We start from the raw sequence: 8,164 nt of genomic DNA, 5'->3' as shown, positions 1-8,164 counted from the left end.
CCTTTTTATTTTCAAAGTTTAGAATTTTATATTTTAAGTAGGTAATAAAGTTACAAGTATATTACAGAGTTTGATTCCAATGTTACCCGTTATCCGGTAGAAAAAGGCTTGAGTTCAGAGTTCTTTGCTCTGAGTTCAGTTATCTTAGCTTTACTTGGTCATATTACCTGTTATTTTTCCTTTTGCATATCGTAACATCTAGTTTATGCAGATAGTTTTAGCTGTCACAAATGTAATCCATATTAACTGACACATAACTAAGAAGTGCTTAGCTGATGACTGTATAAAGTGTGTTCCCAGTGTAATAGTGTAAGGGAAGAAGTAGTTTTCACGCTGTATTTGAGGTTCAGACTGAAACAGATCCGATTAGTTGCAGACTATTGCCCACTAAACTGATACCCCCACTAAGTTTAGACGTAACCTCCGCGTTTTGTTTTTAAAACTGATAAATGTTGTTTTTTAATAAATTCGATTATAGAAATATTCATTTGAAGATACTTAGAGCAGCTTAAAGATATTTCTAGACCTTCTCTTCTTCCTCACTGACCTTGTGCTGAGGTCAAAAAAGGAGAAAGAACTCAACTGCATTCCCTTTCTTTACGAGAATCTTGCATTGTGAAAAGCGGGACCAACGAAGACCTAACTCCGAAAGCAAAACTGCTTTCCTGCTTTCCTGTAAAACCAAAACACCAGACTCCTTGAGGCTGAGTCGATTCCGACTCAGCGACTCCATAGGACAGAGTAGAACTGTCCCATAGGGTTTCCAAGGAGCGGCTGGTGAATTCGAACACTTAACCAGTGTACCAACCAGCTTTTACCTTGTGAAGAAAAAGCATAGATGGTGGTAAGGGTAATAGGACGTTTTTCTTAATCGCTTTGTTAGTATTCAGCAAGTGATCTCACTGCTGCAGCAGGAGAATGTGACAGAGCTGAGAGTGGTGTCATGAGGGTTGGTCATCCAGGTGGTAACTGATGGTGTCACCCCCCCCATAGACCTCCTCCTGTACCAGCCCATACAGAATCCTTACTAATTTTTTTTGTACTAATGTTACTTATAAATCATAATTCCTGTATATCACCCCTTCTCTTTCTTTAATTACTACTTCATTCTCAAAAAAGTTATTGCTATAGGCTCACAAATACTATTTACCAGAATATTGTAGCTAAAACACCAGAAAATTTGACAAAATCAGCAACTACAAAAACGCCAGCAGCAAAGAAAACAGTGCGTGCTTCTAGCGCGGCGCAGATGAAACCACGTGATGGGAAGCATCACTGTAACTGGGTAATAATGACACCTCTGACCTGAGTGCATTAGAAGGTGCAAAAAGTAAATTAACATAGAGTTTTAGCCTTGTAGGTATATTGATACATGTAAGCGGGCTTACGAAAAATGTTTTTGTTGTTGTAACTAACTACAGGGATATTTATATAGATAGTCGTTTTGGTGTCACCCCCTCTGACAGGTCATCTGGTGTGGTCTGTACCCCTTATACCCCCCTCGTGACGCTGCTGGAGCTGAGAAGGGGAAGAAACTGTGGGTTGTGGTGGAATTGTTCTGCCCACACCTCCACTCCAGTGTTCCTCCAATGCCAGGTGACTTCCCTATCTGAGAATGTGGTTCACTCTAACTCAGGATTTACTGAGGCTAAGAGCTTCTGCTGATCAAAGGTGAAGAAGTCTGAGATGGAGTGATAACGCTGCTGTGATAGATTTGACTTTAACCACAGCATTATTAGCATGTTGGGTTGGGTAATTCTTTGTTGTGGAGGACTGTCCCCATGCCTTGTAGGATGTTTAGTAGCATCCCTGGCTTCTACCCGACAGGCACCATTAGTGAGCACACACACACACCCCAGATGGCCAAATGGCCCCTGGGGGGAAAAACTGCCCCTGGTTGAGGACCACTGCTGGGAACTTGACCATGTGGGATGGAAGAGGCATGACCCAGAGAGGGAGGTTGAACCTAAAGTAACAGTAGTCAAGGCTTTCTCTGGGGAGCCCTGGCAGCGCAGTGGTTAAATGCTTGACTGCTAACTGAAAGATGGCAGGTTTGATCCCCACAGCAGAAAGATATGGCAGTCTGCTCCCATAAAGATGACAGCCCTGGAAATCCTTTGGGGCAGTTCTACTCTGCCCTGTAGGGCTGCTATGACTCGGAATCAGTTCGACGGCAACAGGTTTGATTTTTGGTTTTAAGGCTTTTCCTACTCAAAAAAGTTTCCCCATGTTGCAGAAATTAGAAAATTGATTACAATGAATGCATCTCGTTTAAAATACCAGTGTTGTCTACTATGCTCAGGACAACGTTACTTTGACTAGATAATTAAATTCACGCCTACAAGAAAGACACAGTATTCAGGGATTGAGATTTATCGGCAATTTTGGTTACCTGGAGGAAAAAGAAATGTTGCAAAGGAGGTGGTGCTCTGGTGGGTGTTGAACTCTGGATGGCCAGAGAGTGCCTCAGGGCGTTCTGATGACTACGAAGAGACCTAGAAGCCTCCTGAGAAATCCTGAGTGGAGGAAGCAACAGTGTTGTAGTTTTCTTTGCTCCCTTCCCTCCCCTCCCCCAACCTCCATTGTGAACCAGCTGGAAGGTCTTCTGCCTTGACTCAGCTTCCTTCCGTTCACCTCACAGTCTCTTTCCAGCCTCCTCTACACTCCTATTCAGCACTGAGCTCGGTCACTTAGTGGTAGAAAGGGTGCACCATATGCATCCCATTTCTCTTTCACTTTTACAAAGCACTTTCCATTCCTCCTTCTTCCTGTCTTCCTCCCCTTCCTCCCCTTCCTCCCTTTCTTTCCTTGCTTCTTCTTTGCAACTTTTAGAGCAAACAGCTCTGAGTGGGTCCAGGGTGGCTGGGCTCTTGCTGCTTCATTGCACACCCCTACCTGTGCCCAAACCTCTTAGTGAGCCAGTCAGGAAGCCGCAGCAGAGCAAGGCTGACTGCCTTGTGATTAAGTGTGTCTGCAGTCTGCCAGCCTCTAGCTACCAAGTGTGCTATGGCTGCCAAGCCCTGGAATACAGCAGTAAGTATCCTGTCAGCAAGTTCATTAATGTGGAATTAACTCCATGACCATGGACCTTTAATTTGCTCTCAACCAGGCGTGGTTGTTTTTGTTCTTAACTTTTAAATGAAATGGATATTTCAAAAACCTGTGCAGTATACTTCTAAAAATTTTAAGCAACTAGACTATGAGGCACCCTATCTGGTGGGGCAATTACATTTCTACACTTCACAGCGGGAGCTTTTGGAAATAGAACATTCCTAGTAAAGTAGGTGATATAACTGTTTTGTAAGTGAAGGAGAACAATCTCCAAGCCCACCAAAAGGTTCTGACCATCTAGAAGAGACTCTGTAAGCAAGATCGTTGTTGTTTTTGTTAGGCGCCATTGAGTCAGTTCCGACTCATAGCGACCCTGTTTACAGCAGGATGAAACACTGCCCCGTCCTGCGCCATCCTCACAATCGTTATGCTTGAGTCCATTGTTGCAGCCACTGTGTCAATCCATCTCATTGAGGGCCTTCCTCTTTTTCGCTGACCTTCTACTTTACCAAGCATGTCCTTCTCCAGGGACTGATTCCTCCTGATAACATGTCCAAAGTATGTGAGACAAAGTCTCGCCATCACAGCAAGATTGGTAGCAAATAATTCTTGACAATAAACAGAAAGCACCTTTCAATGAGTGTGGGTAAGTGATTTGGGTAGCTGAAACTTTCTTCTCAAGTTTAAGAACAATCTTGTATCAGAATGGATGGCGTGGATCCAAAGAGTTTATTTTCTGTAGTATCATTGTATTAAATTGAAAATGTAAACATCAGATTTAATAGGTGATGTGATCACAGTTAAGACAGAGAGAACAGATCTGATAAATCTGAATTTCCTGTTTTTCTTATAGTCTGTTTTCCTCTTTTACAATCATCTGTGCTGTTCTGCAACATTTTTTTCCCGTATCTCCAGATTTTATTGGCTTTAGGGAGTGTTATGTTTTCTTTCTGATTAGAAAGTCTATAACAAGGGAAAATATTCAGTTATGAATCACTGTAGGCAGTAGCCAAAAAAATATATGTATTCATGAATTTAAACAAATAAATGAATTGTGCGGGATGTTTTACAGTGTCGTTATTTACGTTTACTTTTATATCTTGGAAATGATTCTGAATGCAACATTTCCAGTGGAAATGAAACTCATCCTTTTCTTTAATTATCATTTGATTATTATTTGAAAAAAAGTAATTATTTTTTAAAGTATTATCATGAACTCTCTCTAGTTTATTTTTTGCAGCAAAAATTACTAATAATTTCCCTTTTTTAAACTGTTTTCCTCAGGAGAGTAGCGCTTTATGAATAGAAAAGAGCGTACGTGTGAACTACCCAAAAGTCAGAGAGTAGTTGTTTGGGTTTGTCACGAGGGTGGTGGTTTTGGCAAAATATCTACCTCTTCGTTACAAGTATTATAAATGATTTGTGCTAGCACATAAGAAAGCATAAAAAATGCATGCAGAGTTGGACTGTAGTGATATTTTTGGTCTTAACAATTTTGGATAATGAACAGAACAGACAATACACCAGAAATAAAACAAAAAGTTGGCCTTCTAGAAAGTATTTTAGTCATTTTTGATATGCAGTTTTTAAAAACATTAAATGATGAAAATTATTAGCTGTGGTAGTACACTGCCATTCAATGAGAATTATCAATTTTGACATGTTAAAAAAAATTTTCCAAACACTTAAATTATCTTCTTGTTCTTATTTCCCAGGGCTGGCCCATTGTGCCTATTGAAAATACAGTCGTTCATTTTGCAGAGAATGTGAGCGGATTTTGTTGTCAGCAATGAATTCCAAAGTGAGTTTAAAGCGTTTCATATCAGAGCTTAAACAGATTGCAGGAACCTAATTTTTACATTTTTAGTTACAGAATAAAAACATTGTATAGATTGTGGCCTCATTAGTCAGTAGACCATTTTATAAAAACAAAAAAAAATCCGATATTGAATATAATATCCATGGTGAGTGTATTTTACGTTCACTGTCAATCTCAATGCCACTGAAATTTCAGTTTGTGAAGCAGGGGTTTTCTTGACTACGCTCTATATGCATGTAGACCCAAAAATGAAAGTTATGTGCAATTTGTTATTTCACAAATTGATCTTTCAGAGTATTTTTCTCTTGGTATTATTCATTAAAAAAATACATACTTGACCTGAATACAGTTGAAGCTCTTGCCCAAAATATTAAATTATTGTTCTCATAGCAACCATAATTTACTCTCTTATATAACTCCTTGCTTCATGCCATGGTGAATATATGCAAGATTGCTGTAATTACCTTTTCTCTGTTCTTAGATTAAGTGTGTAGATTCCTGGACTAGAAGGTGGGGGAAGTGGGGAGTGATGAAGGGTTTGTAGAATCTGCAGATTGAAAATGGCAGGATTGCTATGTAATAGAAGAAGGATTTGCTTGGGATTTTAGCAATAATATTGTACTGTGTTTTGAGCCAGACAAAAAAGTTATATTAAAATGCACATTTAAATTAATGATGTATAGTATACTTGAATGAGGCTTCCTAAGTCATTAATACCAATAAACATTACAGATCCTGAATTAGACTCTCAGAAAATAAGTATCAGAAAATGAGTTAACTTATTTTGTTAGAATACTATGCTATGTTATTATGAGTTCAAATATATGTTTGAGCCACTGTTATGGATCGAGTTGTGTCTCCCCAAAATGTGTGTTAACTTGGCTAGGCCATGATTCCCAGTATTATGTGATTGTCCACCATTTTCTCATCTGATGTGATTTTCCTATGTGTCTAAATCCTACCACTATGATGTTAATGAGGCAGGACTCAATCTACAAGATTGGGTTGTGTTTTGAGTCCACCTCTTTTGAGATATAAAAGAGGGAAGTGAGCAGAGAGACAAGGGACCTCTTACCACCAAGAAACAAGAGCCGGGAGAGAGTGCGTCCTTTGTACCCGGGGTGCCTGTGCTGAGAAGCTCCTAGACCAGGGGAGATTGATGACAAGGACCTTTTCCCAGGGCAAACAGAGAAAGAAAGGCTTCCCCTGGAGCTGTTGCCCTGAATTTGGACTTCTAGCCTACTAGACTGTGAGAGAATAAACTTCTGTTTGTTAAAGCCATCCACTTGTGGTATTTCTGTTATAGCAGCACTAGGTAACTAACAGCCATTTACCCTTATTTTATTTCAAGGACATGAGTATCATCTGCAAATTTAAAGACTGCATTCATGTATTCAATTAAATATTTAGCACCAAATACATGCTAAGCACTATACCAAGAAGAGGATGCCCTCTGTGCTGTCAATACATTTAATATGTTTAAACATTGATTTTTGTTATCAACTTATTGATATTGAATATTGATTTATTATCGATATGTTATTTGATTTTTATCTATTGATCATTAGAAGGTAAGCCTGTAAGAGCAAGGGCTTCAATACACCCCTTTATTCTCAGTGCCTAGAACAGAGCCTGCCACGTAATCAGTGCTCATTATTAGTTAATGAATAAACGAACGAGTTAGTCATAGGGAAAAGGAAGTAAGCTTTGCTGCAACACTAAAAAATACGCTACAATTACCAAAAAAAAAGTAATATTTCAAAGTTCTGCATTAACTGCCGGCAAATACTATTACAGAATAAAAGCTGGGGGATATTCTTCTACTTATCAGTTCCAAAAATTTATAGCTTGGAATTGAAATGCTATTAGAGCATTAATGGAACTTAAGTTTTCTGTAAAGTTGTCAAAAGTGAAATTGATATAGCTTCAGAGCTTTGGGGGAAATTCATACAGTGAAACCTGTGAGAGCCAGAACTTGAAGAGACGGCCTTGTTTTTCCAGGTCTCACAAGTTTTCTGCCTTTGGCAGGGTGCAGTCTTACCACTATCTCTCTCTATTAAACCAAAAACCAAACCAAACCCCTTGCCATCAAATCCATTCCGACTCATAGTGACTCTATAGGATAGAGTAGAACTGCCCCATAGGGTTTCCAAGGAGCTGCTGGTGGGTTTAAATTGCTGACCTTTTGGTGAGCAGCTGTGACTCTTAACCACTGTGCCACCAGGGCTCCTCTCTCTATTAGTGGAAAATGTTTGAATTTTCCTTCTCTGACTGACTTCTGCCTTACACAGTTTCCAGCTTTTGCAGGTTTCACTGTATATTGTGTTATAAACCTGTGCCTTGCTCTTCGTTGGTTTTCTAAATTACAGGTATTGTTTTAGTTACCCAGTGCTGCTGTAACAGAATTACCACAAGTGGATGGCTTTTAACAAAGAGAAATTTATTTTCTCACAGTCTGGCAGGCTAGAAGTGCAAATTCAGGTCATCAGCTCTAGCGGAAGGCTTTCTCTCTCTGTCGGCTCTGGTGGAAGGTCCTTCTCATCAATCTTCCCCTGGACTAAGAGCTTCTCAGCGCAGGAACCTCAGGTCCAAAGGATGCGCTCTGCTCTTGAGGCTGCTTTCTTGGTGGTCTGAGGTCCCCAACTCTCTGCTTGCTTCCCTTTCCTTTTTTCTCTTGTAAGATAAAAGGTGATGCAGGCCACACCCCAGGGAAACTCCCCTTACATTGTGTCTTAGGCTGGGTTCTCTAGAGAAGCAAAACCAGTAAAGCATATAAATATATATAGAGAGAGATTTATTTCGAGGAAATAGCTCACACAATTGTAGAGGCTAAAACATCCCAAGTCCACAGATCAGGGTAGAGGCCTCTCCCAGTTCCTGTAGCCACAGAAGCTGGTGAACCCAACGTCGGCAAGTCGGAGGGGGCTCCCGCTCACAGGCTGTGAAGGTCAGTGAATTCCAAGATCAGCAGACAAGACAATCAGGTTTCTCCTGATTCACGTAGCTGTAGGGGCTGGTGAACCCAAGGTCGGCAGTTCGGGGAACCGGACTCTTGCTTGCAGGCTGAGAAGTTCGACAAATTCCGAGATGAACAAGTAAGCTGCTAGCTCAAGTCCCACGAACTGGAGATGAGACAAGAGGCAGCTGCTGAGTCTGGAACAAGCCAAAAACCCTGGCAAGGCGAGCAGGCAGAAGGTAACCGGCGGAAGGCAGAGAGATGAAACAGAGGGCGGTGAGCTGCCACAGGTCCCGCCTCCGCCAGTACCACTCAGCAGATTCCATCATGGGGGTGAT

Source organism: Trichechus manatus, unplaced genomic scaffold, assembly GCF_000243295.1.
Source record: "Trichechus manatus latirostris isolate Lorelei unplaced genomic scaffold, TriManLat1.0 scaffold00062, whole genome shotgun sequence".
Classification (NCBI taxonomy): domain Eukaryota; kingdom Metazoa; phylum Chordata; class Mammalia; order Sirenia; family Trichechidae; genus Trichechus; species Trichechus manatus.
The sequence above is the reverse complement of the archived record's forward strand: the minus strand, read 5'-3'. Positions refer to the sequence as shown.